The following is a 17189-nucleotide window of genomic DNA, read 5'->3' on the forward strand; positions in this document are numbered from 1 at the left end:
AGAGAAAATTATACAGAACACATTTTCTCTCTGCACTTTAGAAATGTTCCTCAAACTGACTTTAAAAGCTCACAAGGATCCCTGATAAGGCACAGAAAAGACACAGGCTGTGATACTCAACAGTTCCTTAGGGTTGAGTCTGTTGAATTCTCAACTGTGGTGACCAGCAGAGTGTGAGCAAGTAGCAAAAGCGAACTCAATTCTGCCCTGGGCAGGAGGCAGGGCCTCCCTTGTCCACTTCCTCTCACACCCACAGGTAAGCAGAACCCCACCTTCTAGCAACGCTGTACCAACAATAATGCCTGATCTGGTAAGGAGTGGATCACTGCTCAGATGAAAGCCAAGTGTCCCTAAATGAGAAGACTGAACTGAGAAAAACCATTCTCGACATAACTGCAATCAGCAAGCTTGCTGGCTAATAGCTAATAAGGCGTCTGGGTATTCTGAATGAAGGCTGTCCCCAAATTTTAGATAATTGAATCAGATAAGGTTTTTTGGTAAAGAATGGGAGAAAATGCTTTTAGAGACTGCTAGAACTACTGTAAACCACCAAAATAAGCCCACAAGACATGGACATAAAAATAAAAATCTCCTTGGGATATTTTTAGATGAAGATTTCACAAATAAAGCTGGGTCTGGTGGTGCATACCAGTAATCTTAGCACTTTCAGGTCAGCTTGGGCTGTATAAGACACTGTCTTAAGCCAAAATAAAAACCAAGAAGTTTCCCAATCAGTGGCTGTAAAACAAATGCGACGAACACACATTGTCTTTTCGGGAAGCAGAGAAAAACACCTCACTATAGCTCTGGCTAAGCCCGAGCTTGCAGCGATCCTCCTGCCTGTTCCCCCAGTTCTCAGATCGCAGGCATGGACCATAGCACCCACTGGAGGCTTTGGTTTCTTTGCTTTATGAAAGAAGATCTTACACAGCCTGATCCTCCTGCCTCCACCTCCTAAATTCTAGGATTATAGGTATGCATATTGTTACTTATACTGTTTACAAAATAATGGATGAACTTGGCCAGAACTTAAACCACACACACACACACACACACACACACACACACACACACACACACACGGAAGCTTTTTTTTCCATTTGAAAATGTTTTATATGGGAGCTAGAGAGACAGCACAGCAGTTAAGAGTTCTTGTTTCCAGTTCAGATAATTCTGTTGAATTCCCAGAACCTAAATGGTAGCTCACAACTGTCTGTAACTGCAGTTCCAGAGACCCCCTACCCTCTTTTCTGGCCTCCTTATACATACGATAAATACAATGTTAACCAATATGTTTGTGCACCACATGTGTGCCTAGTAACTGCAGAGTCTTGAGATTAGAGTTACAGACAGTTGTGAGCTGCCATGTGGGTGCTGGAAATCTTATTCGAGTCCTTTGGGAGAGCTGCCATATTCTTAACCCTTGAGCCATCTCTCCAGCCCTAAAATAAAGTTCTTAAAATTTCCCCTACTTGATTCTATTAGTTTTCATTCTTCTGGACCAGATTTAAAATTTTTCTTTCTAATAAAATTCTATTCTTCCCCCTTGAGCTGTGGTGAATCTCACTAGATCATAATCAGATAAAATGGTATATTTATAAAACATAATGGAAAAACTTTCAATTTAAAAATATTTTAAGGGGTTGGGGATTTAGCTCAGTGGTAGAGCGCTTGCCTAGCAAGCGCAAGGCCCTGGGTTCGGTCCCCAGCTCCGAAAAAAAAGAAAAGAAAAAAAAAAAAAGAAAAAATTCATTAAAAAAAATTCATTAAAAATATTTTAAGAAGTTTAAAAATTAAGCTAAGCACATTCCTCAAAGCCCCTTTCTGTGCCTCTATTTTCTGACTACTTGATGAGTATCTTGTAGCTCTTACCTGAGATCTGTAAGTATGGCAAATTTAAGTGCCTAGTTGAGTTTAAATATCACAAAAGGAGGGGGGGAAACCCTCCAGAGAAATCCAGAATCCTTTGGAAGAAAAAACCTAATGGGCTGGTTTGACTCTTAGCACCCTCCAGGCCACTCTCAATTGCCTGTTACTCAAGCTCCAGAGGGATCCCATACCTCTGGCCTCTGTGGGCACAGACAGACATATATTCATTCATTCTCATTCATATTCATATTCATATTCTCTCTCTCTCTCTCTCTCTCTCTCTCTCTCTCTCTCTCTCTCTCCAAATTACACTCTAAAAGCAAAAGAAACATAAAGAAGAAAATTAAAAAGAAAATAAAAAGAAAAGAGAACAGGGGCCCCCTAGCCCCTACCCTTGTACTAGGGTCAGCAGACCTATAAATGAAACACTCTCTGGCTTTGAACAAGTCAGTCTCCTCTCAGCGTCCTGCACCACTGAATAGCCAAGGCGACACTAGTCTGGCAATCCCTGCATGTCCATGGCAAACACTGCAAATCAAGCACCTTATTACCAGAGCCCAGGTTCTGCCTTAGCCTGCAGCACAGCCACTATGAAAGGGCTCCCCAAGGTCTATGATCCGGTCACTTTCTGGGACTTCGGGGGCTCTTGTCTTTCTAGATGTAACAGGCATGATCTTACAGAAACATCATTTTACTCAACCTTTAAAAAAGAAAAACATAATACTGACTTGCCCTGTCACTGCCAAGATGAACAATGTACAAACAGAGAGGAAAACTGTAAAAGCTGAGTCATGCTTGGTAGATACAAAAATTTCAGAAAAGTGACTCGAAAAACCAGATCAACTAAGAGAAAGAAAGAAAAAGAAAGTAAAATACCGAAGTCAAACATGGGCCAATGCTGTGAAATACTAGAGGAAGAAAAGTTAATGTGGCATGATCACACTGGCAAAGGCTTCCAACGTACCAAGCCCTGTGATTCCTTATCTTCCCACTGACTGTCATAAATTACACGTCTCTACAGAAACGTAAATGGTCAGCACACCGTTAAGTCGGGAATGAATGCAAAAGTTTCCACCATAAGTGTACAATGGTGACTAGTGTTATAATAAAATGCTCCGTGAACACACCGACTTCCTGCTTACTGTGTACACTCAGCTGTGAGGAGTGAGCCACCGACTGCCACCGCCCTCCGCCACAGTCTCTCACTAAGATAAAGTCAAGTTTCAGGCTGTGCTTTTGTTACTGCCCAGCCTGCGGCTCCCGGCAGTGTGCTCGATAAACCTGTTTGTGACATAATCAATAAACCTGTTTTCTTCTTGCTTTGGTAAGAATCCACATCTATTGTGGTCAATCTACCACATTTTCTCTTACTTAAAAAAAAGCTGGGAGTGGTGGTGCACACACCTACAATCTCAATGCTGGAAGCAGAGGCAGGAGAATGGTTACAAGTCTGAAGGAGAGCCAGGTCTAAAGTTTCAAGGAGCCCGAACTATACAGTGAGACCCTGTCTCATGAAAGGACGGGAGTGGGGAGGAGGAAAACTGGAATTTAAGGAAAGGGCCTCTGAAAAACAGATCTCATCAAAGCTTAAGTTTAATTATTCTAGGGAGATTAGCAGCCCTCCATTACTTATTGACATCTGTCCCTTAAGTTAGACATATTTTATTAGGTATAAGAAACTTTTCTTCTAGGGTTTTTTTGTTTTGTTTTGTTTTTTGAGACAGGTTCTCAAGTAGCTCAGGCTGGCCAGAACTTCCTATATAAACAAGGATGGACTTGAACTTCTGATCCTCCTGCACTTACCTCGCAAGTGCTGGGATTAAAGGCATGAGCCACCATATTCAACAGAAAGACACTCTAATGGTTACCAAGAGATCCTCATGGTCCTTTGAACTCTAAATATAGAGCTTTTAAAATAATAAATGAGTTCAGAATAACTCTAGAAAGTTCTGTAAGAACCAGAGAGAAACAGGAAAGCTGAAATAACAGGCGTGAGTATTCAAACATTCACTACAGACCAAGTGACACCCTTTCAGTTTTCTATCATGTCCATTCATTCACTCATTCATATTGAAGGACAGCCCAACCGTCTGCTGCATTTTGATTCTGCACACGAAGAAACAAATGGCTCTGATTTCCGAATTTACTGACTTCCTATTACGCACTGAGGTGATGGGGAAAAGTGCTTTGACATAGAGCAAGGCAAGAACCGTGAACTGCCCAACAGGCCTGGTAAGAGACTCCCATGCTTAGTATTAGTGAGGCAGAGGCTTCCCTCCTCACAACCACAAAAAGAAGAACTGAGAACAAGAAAAATATTTCTAGACCAGAAAATACTTCACAGTCTATAAAAGCAATAGCCAACCCTTACTCAAATGTGCGTGATCATAATCTCTCAAGTTTCCCAGTTTTTGACTGAAGGCCGTGAGAGTCTCAAACTGGGACTGAGGCCAGTTTGGGGATATTTTTTTTCTCAAGATCTTTTCCCTAAGGAAATATTACGAGAAACAACCTTCCAAGCGCCACATCTCTAAAAATTAATTGAAAAACAAACAACAGCATCACACACACAACATCCTTATCTCCAGCCTTTGCTCCTTCCTCGGCAAGGTTCCAGGACCTGACGCAATCCTGGATCTCGTGAGGAGGAAGGAGGCAGGCCCTCGCAAAGCGCCTTTCCCAGGCAGCCGGCTCTGCTCTGGTGCAGCTCAGTCACTGAAGCACTTGTTAGGCCTGTACTTAGGAATGCTCTTGTTTGTTGGGTGATTTAATGAACTAAGATCACTAGGCAGGGGTCTCACAGACTTCTCACCTTGCTGCTTTACTTGTTTCCTGGAGGGTTAGTGTGCACACATCTGCAACAAGCTCTCACCCATCTGCAGATTTCTCCATCCTAGCCAAACTCCTCACAATTTAAGTCCAGCTCAAACCTGTTCTTTCTGAAGCCTTTTCTATCTCCTTCAACCACCTGGTCTTTCCCCTCCTCAAAGGTCAACACTCAGCAGAACTATTTAGCCCCATGACATGCCATTCATGTGTCGTATTTCCTACACACCTTAGACACACAGCATACTTGTGGTTTTTAAGGGTCAGCAATGGTTATTATTCTAATTAATTTCAAAAGTCTGAGTATACAGAAGCTTTGTTATCACAAATTAATTTTCAGATTAAGGGGAAGCTTTCTTTCTCCTCCCTCCCTCCCTCCTTCCTTCCTTCCTTCTTGAGTGTGTACACATGTCCACACAGCACTTTTGTGGAAGTCAAAGGACAGCTTTCGGCAGTTAGCTCTCTCCTTCCACAGGGTGGTTATCAGGGATTGAACTCAGATTACCAGTCTTGTAGCAAAGGCCTTTACCCTCTGGGCTGTCACAGCCGGCACAGAGGCACTCATTATAGGTTATACAAGGTACAAGACCAGAATTTGCATACTATACTTTGATGCCGTATAGTATTTAAAAAAAAAAAAGTAATTCGTAATAGTGGCTAGCTGGAGTAAGTGTCGTCCAGTAAGATGTGGTATTTACAAGTCTGTACTGGAAGTTTCATGATAAAAAACACATAAAATCTCTGGCACAAAGTGTACACTTCTTATGATATTAGAATTGAAGAGTTCATCTTAAGTGATTAAAAAACTTACTATAGGGCTGGAGAGATGGCTCAGTGGTTAAGAGCACTGACTGCTCTTCCAAAGGTCCTGAGTTCAATTCCCAGCAACCACATGGTGGCTCACAACCATCTGTAATGGGATCCGATGCCCTCTTCTGGTGTGGCTGTAGACAGTGACAGTGTACTCACACATAAAATAAATAAATCTTTAAAAAAAACCACCTCACTATAAACAGCATGCTGGTGCACACCTTTAATTCCAGCACTTGGGAGACAGAGCAGGCAGATCTGAGTTCGAGACCAACATGGTGTATAGAATAAGTGTCAGGACAGCCAGGGCCACACAGAGAAACCCTGTCTTGAAAACAAAACAACAACAATGAAAACCCTCACCATGATATAGCCTTGAAAATACATAAGGAGGGGTGGGTAGAGACAGGCTGATCAACAGGCATTAAGTTACAATTACACAAGGTGAAGAAGTTGTGGCAAAATGGTGTAATCACAGATAAAAATGTGTAATACATTTTAAAACACACAAAGAAGAGATTTTGACAGCACTCACCATTAGGAAATGATAAATGTTTGAGGAGATGAATTTAACCTGATTTGGACAGTAACACACGTAAGTATATATAACTACCATAATATTACTATGATATACATAACTTTTATGTTTGTATACATTGGTTCATATACACTTAGAAAACATAGTCACATACAACACAAAGTAAAGCCACATAAAATGACTAACATAACGAGAACCATACAGTTGATGGAGGAGGTTTCTGGGAAGGAGAAGTGGGAGGGAACAGAGGTGGAAAGAAAAACAAATCAACATGAAGGCCTGGGGACAGCTGACGAAAGCAGAGCTGAGGAAAGAAAGAAGGGAAGTCTCAGAAACTGTGGCTATTGGCCAAGAAGGGAGTACAGGGGCTGCCTTGGCACAGACGCTTTAAAAGTAGGGTAAAGGACATTTTCCTTTCATAGAGAACTCAAGAGACACACAGAAGTAAAAGGCTACTTGGAAAAGAAGCAGGGTTTCAGAGAGCTAAGCAAGGGCTGGAAACAGAAGTTTAAGATACATCTGAAACTGACTATCACAACTGTAATTATTATTATTTTTAAGTGACAGAATCAAAACTGCCTGTGTTTCAATTATATCATACAGAAATATATCAAAATTTGTATTTGTTATCAGTGTGTATGTGTGTGCATGATGTCTGTGAATACAGGTACCTCTGTAGCATTACATGCACATGGAGATGAGATGATGACATTGGGAGATGGTTAGCAGACTTACAGAGCAAGCACTTTTACCTGTCAAGCCATCTCATCGGCCTGAAGGTTCACTTCTTTACTCAGATTGATAAGGGACCACATGCCATACTTCACAACAATGAAGAAAAAAAAGAGGAATAAATTTCACTTGCATATATTTTATATGCAACCTTTTTTTAACATTGACACAAGAGTAATAGTATATAATATAAAATATAAAACATAGCAATACATTATTTAATAACCCTGTATCACATTAATATTTATATAATTATAGTAATAACAATTAATATCCTGTTATTTGTTAAAACCAATCTGAGTCTCAGAGAGAAAAAAAGAGCCTACCCAAGGGTATATACTTCTTGGTGAATGTAAGATTTAAACAAGTTCCTATTTTCCCACAATCTCATACTACTTCTATAGAATATTCAATTTCTATCATAGTTACTAATAGTCACTAATTTCAACAATTTCCATCATGTCACTAATATTTCACATTAGCAGAAGCTAATTAATCAAAGTGACTCAGAGCAAGCCACAGCTGGGTATAAAAGAGAAGTAAAACCAAAGTAAAACAAAACATGCAAAGCAATTTAATATGTTTACAAAAACCTTTAAACCCCAGAAAGTAGTAATTGCATACTATAGTAAAAATATTATGCAAAAGCCAACAGTACACCAAGAGGCTGGAGAGGTGGTTCAGTGGTTAGAGTACTTGCTATTTTTGCAGATGACCTGACCTTGATTCTCAGCACCCAGGCTGGACAGCTCTTAACCTCCTATCAGCTCCAGGTGATTCAAGGCCTCTGGCCTCCAAGGGCACTGTACTCATGTGCATACAACAAAATAAAAATAAATATCCTTTTACTGTTCTTTCAACCCAAGCAGGGCAGAGCAATCTAATTTGGATAGCTGAGAGACAAAACTCCAACTTGAAAGATCATGTATCAGCAAATCTGGAGGTAACTCCCTAAGTCAGGAAGAGTCACACTTAAACAGAGCAAAATGTGCAAAGCCATTTAATATATTTACAAAAGCCTTTAAACCTCAGAAAGAGTGCTGGCTGCTCCTGCAGAGAACCTGGGTTTGGTTCCCAGACACACGCAGCACCTCACACCACCTGTCACTCCATCCTCAGGGGACCCACTGCTCTCTCCTGGCCTCCACACACAGCAGGCACATACATGGTGCACATACACTGATGCAGGGAAACACTCGTACACGTGAATTCAAAATAAATCCTACAAGAAAATAAGCCAAAGCTGAAAGACCCAGGCTACAGCTCAGGTAGAGCTTATCTAGCATGGCCAAGGCCCGGAGTTTGATCCTCAGCACAAAAATAAAAAATAAATGAATAAGTAAAAACCATGTTATGGCGGTCTATGTCTCTAATCCCAGTCCTCAGGACTGCCACTGACTTTGAGGCCAGCCTGGGCTACAAGGATAGACTCTGCATCTCAGAGCCAAAGAACAAACAAACTGAAGCTTTAGGGGAACCATATGTCATGAAAAAGCAGAAAATGCCAGTCTTTAGGGGAAAAGGCTGTGTTAAGAAGGTGAGGCCAGGGCTGGAGAGATGGCTCAGTAGTTAAGAGCACTGACTGCTCTTTCAAAGGTCCTGAGTTCAAATCCCAGCAACCACATGGTGACTCACAACCATCTGAGATCTGATGCCCTCTTCTGTTGTGTCTGAAGACAGCTACAGTGTACTTAAACATAATAAATGTAAAAAAAAAAAAAAAGGTGAGGCCAGACATAAGCCTTAGAGTCAAGATTTAAGACAACTCCAAAAAACTTAATAGTCAAGATAAATTATGTTATAATTTTCATTTTTAAAAAAGCAATAAGTAATACTGTAGAGTGGAGAAGCACAGAAAAGAGCCAAAGAGACCCCAAGCAAGACACAGATCCAGGAAGCTGGCATGGGGTGAGCATATTTCTAAGAGGCCGTTCTGAATCCCAGCTGGAGTTCATTCTGGGAGCTCAGTGGTTTTGTAATAATAATCCACGACAACCCCGGCCCCTGCACACAGCAAGCAAGCCTGGTTTGTGTTCTCTGAGAACTAAGAGCCTGATGGATACCATCTATTTGGGAAAATGAAACACAACATAAAGCTACTTTAAGAATCAAGGCAATACATAATTAGCAGTTCAAACCCATGGGCCTAACAATTATCACTGCCAAAGTTCCAAGATAACTGTGGGTGGTCAGAAACAGGCAGATTCAGCCAGAAGAGGGAGAAAAGCATAGTGTAAGCAAAAGATCAAAGCTTAGGCTAAAAGGCAGCAGGGACTGGAGCCAGGGGAAGGAGAGAAAGAAAAGAGTGAAGAGAAAAAGGACTGATCGAAAAATGAGTCCCTGGGACCTGCAAGGTAGTTCAGGGGGTACAGACATCTGCTGCCTGTTACCCGAGTTTGATCCCAGGAAGGAGAAAACAGACACCTGAGGATTAAGTCATCCTCTGACCTCCACATATGCCGAGGGACATACACAAACAAATAAATGTAAAAAAGGAATTTTAAGAACATCCAGGGCTACATAGGGAGACACTGTTTCAGAACAGGACACTAAGGGATTGGGAGAGATGCCCAGTAGTTAGGAGTGTATACTGCTTAGACAGAGGACCTGAGTTCAGCTCCCAGTTTTCATGGTCAGTCACTCACAGTCACCTGTAACTCCAGTGCCAAGGCACGTGACAGTATCTTCTGGACTCTGATAGGGATTTACAATCAACAGTACTCACATTCAGGCACACAGACGATTTCACAGACGATCTCTCTCTCTCTCTCTCTCTCTCTCTCTCTCTATATATATATATATATATATATATATATATATATATATATATATATATATATATATATATATATATATATCTCTTTCTCTAATAGTGACAATGACAACAACGATGACAATCAGTCCAGTCTCCATTCTTTTCTACTTCCCATCATTAGATCACATTACTACAACCTAAAATATCCTCCCTCCCCCCAGCACCCCGAGTGTTCAAATATTTTTATATTCTTCAGAGACCGGTAGAAACAACATTTCCTTGAAGGCAGTTCCCTAGTGTCCTAATCAGAAGACAGGAGCCAAACCTAAGGTTTAGACTTGGGGGTGGGGGATTGTGCAAATGAGTTAGGTTTCCTCTGCAGCCAGGGGAAGGAGGAGGATGAATGTAGTAACAAGAACAAGCTACACCCAGGGGTTCACCCCGGAGTGTCTGCTGGAGGTAAAACCATACGGCTGTGCCTCAGTCCTGTCCCCTCATGTTTTGTGGTTTATGGCAATGCTGTATACTTTAGGACAAACTGCAGGAAAAAAAAAAAGAGGGGTGGGGGTCATTAACTCTGAAACTTTCAAGTTGTATGAAACCATGCCATCTTTACCCAAGGCGAGGGCTGACCGAGTGGTACACACATGTAATTGACGTGATACATATATACTTGAAGGGCAATCTCTCTTTTGCCGCTATGCACACTAAAGGAATATTCCTCAACAATTCCTCATTAGTTATATCAAAACACCCAGAAAACCAAAATATCTTGCTTTGTAATTTTACATATGGGAATCTAGAGTGTGTAATAATTATTAGTAATAGAATCCTTCTCAATAAGGGACTTATTATTTGGTAAGTTAAGGACTAAAACTATTTTACTTACAAGTCTCTACTCTTATTAAATGATATGAACTTTTCAAACATATACTAATGGTACAAAAAACCCAAAAGCTCTAAAAATGTCTCTCTCTCTGAGGCAGAGTGCCTTTTTGTAGTCCCCACCAGCCCTGAGTTTGTGATCTTCCTGCCTCAGACTGCCTGGTGCCTGCATCAGAGGCAGGCTCCACGACTCCAGCATACTCTTAATACATTTAACATGCAGCCAGATGCGATGGGCCATGCCTACATCTCAACAGGAGAGAGAATCAGGAGGATGCTGTGAATCCAAGGCCACCATGGTTGTGCAGTGAGTTCCAGGCCAGCCAGAAACACATAAAATTTTAAAAGTTGCCTTGCCATGATATTCTTAGCATCTTATCCACTCTGCTCTCACTCCTCCTACTTCATCTTCCGTCCATTTTTTTCACAGGCATTCAGCAAAGGGTTATCTCTATCAATCAGTAACCTTGTTTTGTAAGTTCATTTTTGTGTGTTTGTGTACCTTCCCTAGGGAGTGGGTGTAGGTACTTGAGAATAAATACTCTAGGGAGTATATATTTTTACAGGTCAAAAAAGGTCACTCCTATCAAGGAAACTTAATAGTTTTGTAGCAATTTTCTCGGGATTCTAAGGGTTGAGCTGAGGATGCAGAACAGTTGGTAAGCGCCTGTCTAGCACACACAAAACCCTGGGTTTGATTGGCAGTATATGTCATGCTTATAATCCTAACACTTGGGAGAGGAAGGCAAGAGAATCAAAAATCCAAGGTCACCTTCAGCTACGTCGGCTACAAAGAAGATGGCTTAGTGAGGTCAGGGCAGGTGCTACCAAGCCTGATGACCCAAGTTCAATTCCTGGGACCTACAAAGTAAAGGACACAACAGATTCTTACGGGCTCTCCCCTGACCTCCACACATGTACCATGATGGCACAAGGCCACCCACAATGCACACCATAGACACATACAAAATAAATAAATGTAATTTAAAAAGGAAAAACTGAACTAAGGTTCAGCCTGAACTACATGGTGACTTCTCTCTAACAACAACAAACAGTACACAGGATCACTTGTTCTGTGACTCAGTTTATATCAGGTCTCCAGAGACCCAGTGACTGCTCATGAGGAAATGTTCTAAAATAGATGGCTCAACTCTTTAGAGTATATTAAAATCCATTGATTTTACAACCATTAACACTGTTTTGTTGTATTTGCTTTGAGACATAGTCTCATTTAGCCCAGGCTGGCCTTGAATTACTAATTGCTTGATTATAATGCTGGGATTATTGTTTCGTTTCCTTTCTTCTTTTCTTTCTTTCTCTCTCTCTCTCTTTCTTTCTTTCTTTCTTTCTTTCTTTCTTTCTTTCCTTCCTTCCTTCCTTCCTTCCTTCCTTCCTTTCTTTTGTCCCCTTGGACTTATTTTTCAGTGGGTAAACTGTATGGTATACAAATAATAAAGCTGTTTGTTTTGAGATAGGATCTCTCTATAGTCCAAGCTTGCCTCCCTTGAACTCAAGATCCTCTTGCCTAAGTATCCCAAGTGCAGAGATAACCACTGTGCCTGGTTTCATAGAATTACTGTATAATAATGAGAGTAATAGGAAGATACAAATGAACGGACAGTGACCCTAGCCAGGCACAGTGGTTCATGACTGTAATCCCAGCACTTGGGAAGCAGAAGCAGGAGGATGGCTGTTAAAGACCAGCCTGGGCTATACAAGAATTCCAAGACAGCCTGGGCTGATGAGTAACAGCCCATCTCAAAACAACAAAAAAAAGCAAACAAACCAAAAGGCAAACCTATCCTATACCTAATGCTAAAATATTCGAGATGGATCGTAGATAGAATAACACGAAAACTCCATAAGAAGACAGCTTCTATAAGAAAGCAGCGTATCTTGTTGGGTGTGGTGGTCTATGGTTATAATGCCAGCATCTGGGAGGGAAAGGCAAGAAGAGGTTAGTTATTCATGAAGGCCAGCTTAGGGTACGTGAGACCCTGTAAAGAAACAGAGTATCTTCACGGCCTTAAGGATAGGTCAGATTTTCTAGATGTGAGAAACACGAATCATAAAAAAAGCAGCATTTCACTTCAAGATATAGGTTCCTGTGGGACCAACAATATAGCTCAGCAGGTAAAGGCACTTGCTACCAAGCTTGATAACTTGAGTTAAATTCTCTGGCTGGACAGAACCAATTCTCACAGAGTGTCCTGTGACCTCCCACAAGCACCATCATAATACCTGTGTATCCACTCACTCACTCACTCACTCACTCACTCACTCACTCACTCACTCAATCAATCAATGTAAATTTCTATCAATCAATCAATCAATCAATCAATCAATGTAAATTTCTATTTTCAAGATACAGGGCAATGACTTTGAGTCAAAAGCAATTTTAGAGTACTATAATGCACACACTTTGAACTATTACCACTTTGGATTATTAAGACCTCTATTCCTCCATTGCTACTAAGCATCGAAACAAAACAAACTGACAGGTCTGTGGAGATGGCTCAGCTGGCACTCGCCATGCAAGCATGGGGAGCCGAGTTCTGATACCCCCAGTACCCAAACAGAAATCAGGTGGTGTGTGCTTGTAATTGCTGGCTTGGGGAAGAGGAGACAGGAGGATCCTGGGGCGCAAACTTCAGTAAGAAAGTTGTCTTAGAAAAATACGGTAGAATCTGCCATGGTAGTACATATCCCTAATCCCAGTACTCAGGAGGCAAAAGCAGGAGGATCTCTGTGAGTTTTCAGGCCAGCCTGGTCTACATAGTGAGTTCTAGGACAGCCTGGGCTGTGGAGAGAGACCCTGTCTTCAAAAAAGTCCCAGCTTCCACACAAATGTATCCCTATGCGTGAGCATGCATGCATACATGCATACATACATACATACATACATACATACATACATACATACATACATACATACCCACTAATGGATTCAGGCAGATACAAGAACGTGTGCTCAGATTTAAATTTCTTTTATAATTAGCAAGCAGAATTTGACTACAATTTTAATATCTAACAAGTTACTAGACCATCACAAATTAAATAATATTTCTGTTTTCTATACTGTTTTCCTTTCAATATAATTTCACACTTATGATTTTTAAATGATCTGAAAAGGGCAAGTGTAATCAAACGTCAACAGGTAGGTCAATGAGCAGCAGTGACACACACTTCAGCTACAATTATAGCCTCACGATGATGCCCTCCTGGACTCTCCTAATCAAGAAAACCGAGTGGGGTGTGGTGGTTCACGTTTCTAACTCCAGCACTCGGGCGGCTGAGTGGAGAAGGCTGCTTGCTGTGAGTGTACAAATGACCTGTGCACAGTGGGTTCCAGGTCAGACTGAGCTACAGAGTAAGCCTGTCACAAACCAAAGATTCCTCTGGAGTGTTGGCGCATGCCCGTAATCCTCGCACTCTGGGAGTAAAGGCAGGAGGTTCATAATTCAAACCTCAACAATAGCAGCAAAGTGCAGACACAGAACACTATTAAAAGCCATTCCCCCTTATCTCCATCTTATCTTCCTCTATCTCTTCCCCTCCCTCTGTTGATCTCTAACCCAGGTATGTGTTTATACCTGCAAACACAACCTACTGATCACAGTGCTCAGAGCTAGCCTGATTTCCCTGTATTCAACTCATCTTAAGTTCCAAGCAAATGTATGAAATTACACTGTGCCCTGTGTTGATAGAGCACACATACTCCAACACGACAGAAAGGGAAGGCTGGGAGAACAGATGACTAGTTTGTGGAAGAGCTGACTTTATTTGTTCCCTCCTCAATACACACGACTACCACGTGTTTGCATTTCCTCCAAAGTGCTCTGAAGCAGGACACAGGCATAGTGTGAAAGTAAGCTTCCAGACTGGAATCCTACCTCACAACACGTCAGGAACCCGTGTCTAGGACAGGGTGAAATATATACTTGCTAAATTAGTTAATTACTGAAAACATCACACCACTGAAGATGCAAGAAAAGAGGGAAGAAAGCTGAGTGTACAGAAACAGAAGGAAGGAGAAGCTGGCCCAGGGGCACCCATCTGTAATCCCAGCACTCAGGATGTACGGGCAGGAAGATGGGCACTTCAAGGCTAGCTTTGGTGACACTGTAAATTGGAGGCCTGCCTAGGCTATGTGAGACCCTGCCTTAAACAATTTTTTTTAATTGAAAATTAGACCAGTCCTGCATTCATATCTGAGATCCCAATTATCAGCTCCTGTCTTAAAAGAACCATAAAAACCACCTTAAAATGTCTTTTAAAATTATCTTTCCATCTTGGTTTTCAAAGTGTGATTTCTACTGACTTTAAAATATGCAAATTCTAAACCCCACTTTGAAATGAACAGGTATGGTGATTTATGTTAAGTGTGAAAAGTGTTGCCCTACGAGGTGTAGGCATTTAGGTTCTTTCTGTTGTACTGAACCTGTTGTTTAAATAAGCCAGTTGCTGGGAGTTGAAAAATTATCTTTTTGCTTTTGTGGATCGAACCTAGATCCTAACACATACTAGGCAAGCCCTTAATTATTAAGCTATATCTCCAGCCTGAAAAAAAATTATTACACTGGAAACCAAGAATTGTGACGGGATCTGACCTATAACTAATATCTAAATGTGGCCTAATGGCTTACCACAAAGATGAAAAATGATTCATCTATAGGGTTATAATATCCTCAGGAAGACACCTTTGGCCGTCCTTGTCTAGCACAGGGGTTGGAATGATAGACATATAGCCAGGGCTTCCCAAATGGATTAATTGTTAATAAAAATAGGAGGGGTTAGGGATATGGTTTGGCGGATATGATCCAGGAGGACATGACATCAGCTTCCAGGTTTCTGCATGCATGTTTGAGTGTGAACATGCAAGAGCATGCATAGACCCAAACACACCACGAACTCGAATGCGCGTGCCACAGAAGGCTAAGATAATCATGGATTACCTGGCTATCATCAATCTCATTCTAAGATCTATACAGGGCAAGGACGTTCTAAGATTGGAATACAATGCACATGCAGAGCCAGAGATGGGAGTCAGTGTTCTTACCTTCTGGGTCTTCTCTCCAGGCCCTACTGTCAGCTCTTAATATATTATAGAGATAGCCAGACGCCATAGCCCCATCTGTAATTCCAGTACTGGGAAGCTGAGGCAGCAAAAGAATGGGCTTAAAGGCCAGCCTGGGCTACACACAGTGAGACTGGCTCAAAATATTAAAAAGAGATATATGTGTGTGTAAAATGTGTGAACTAGGACTAGGAAGAGAACGAAGGAAAAGCTATTCTTCTGAAATAATGAGAGGTCAATTGATTAATCAATTTAATACGCAAAAAAAAAACAACAAAAAACAAACAAAAAACCCAAAACCAAACCAAAACAAACAGACAAACAAACAAAAAAACAAAAACCAAAAACCAAACCTATTCTGAAAAATTTTCAGAAAAAGAAACATGAACTGCACTAGAATGTTTCAGAAGACTGCAAATCTCCACAGGCTCATTTCCTGTTTAAATATGACCTCCTGGGATAAGTTTTACTGCTCTGCGTGTGTGTGTGTGTGTGTGTGTGTGTGTGTGTGTGTGTGTGTGTGTGTGTGTTTAAGAGAAGCAGAGGTCAAGTTGGGAATGTGATTCTTAGACAAGAGCGAATGAAGGGGGGTGGGTAGAGGGGGATAAAAAGGGTACAGGGGTGGGGTGAGGGTGCAGGATTCGAAAGGGGAAAGGGAATTCTTAATTAAACACGAACGAGAAGATGAGAAAACAGAAAAGAGAGGGGAAAGAGCCGAGAAAGAAAAGGAAAGTAAAAATTGGGGCTGTTTCCCATTTCTGTTTGTAATCAGAATGCAGGCTTGCGGAGGAAACCCATCCAACTTCTGTAAAGGGAAGATACAACGACCCAGTCACGTCCTCAAAACAAACCCGCATCAGCTTCACAGCCGGTCCCAGCTGTGCTGCACGGGAGCCAAAAATTTATTCTAAGGCAGAGCAGAGCAGACAGACCAACATGGCCAATACAAGACACCAGATTTCAATCACAAAAAGGGTGTGTCCCAACTTTTGTGGGTTTCCTCCCAACCAACAACACCCAAGCAGTGAGAAGATGGCTGGGGTAGAGGGGCGGCGGGGCAAGGCGCTTCCCAGCCACGCCGTTTTCGAAGCATCGACCGGTCCCAAACCCGACGGCCAGTCCCAAATCCTACGTAGACAGTCCCGAACTCCAGGAGGCCGGTCCCGAACACTAAGTGGCAGACCCCAAACCCCAGCCGGCCGGTTCCGAACCCCATCTGGTCTGTTCTGAACCCCAGTCGACCGGTCCCGAACACTAGGTGGCGGGCCCCGAACCCCAGTCGGCCGGTCTCGAACCCCAGCTGGCCAGCCGCAAGTGACTCACCCGCAGCCCAGAGCCTGCGTGTCTGGCCGCGGGCGACACCCGGCACACCCCGCGGTCCCGGAACGGCCGGGCACCCTCCGCTCTCTAGCGAGGCCCTCGGGCAAGGGGCGGGAAGCACAGCCGCTCCCTTCTCAGTCGCCCAGGCCAGAGCGACCCGCTGCCGCGTCCGCCGACGGACTTCCTGGAAAGCACCGTGCTGAACTCACCTGTCTGGCCGCCGACCCACTGCACAGTCCGCCGGGTTTGAATCGCTCCTCTCTGCGCCCACACTCCGCGGTGCCTCAAGTTCAGGGAGTTGCCGAATGCTCCCGCCAGCTGCCCCTAAACTCGACCGCGCTGTCTCTATTGCTGGTTCCTCCTCACTGTCCCCTCCC

At 42.4% G+C, this 17189-nt stretch overlaps 1 protein-coding gene across 1 annotated transcript in view; it reads right to left on the bottom strand.

The window, feature by feature from the left end:
- The window catches only part of Tmod3 (tropomodulin 3), a 62498-nt gene extending 45309 nt beyond the window's left edge, over positions 1-17189 (bottom strand). The window contains exon 1 of the mRNA XM_032909290.1: positions 17022-17189. The gene's annotated coding sequence lies outside the window, so the exon portion shown is untranslated. The remainder of the gene's footprint in view (positions 1-17021) is intronic.

This window comes from Rattus rattus, chromosome 8 (genome assembly GCF_011064425.1).
Source record: "Rattus rattus isolate New Zealand chromosome 8, Rrattus_CSIRO_v1, whole genome shotgun sequence".
In the NCBI taxonomy this organism is placed as follows: domain Eukaryota; kingdom Metazoa; phylum Chordata; class Mammalia; order Rodentia; family Muridae; genus Rattus; species Rattus rattus.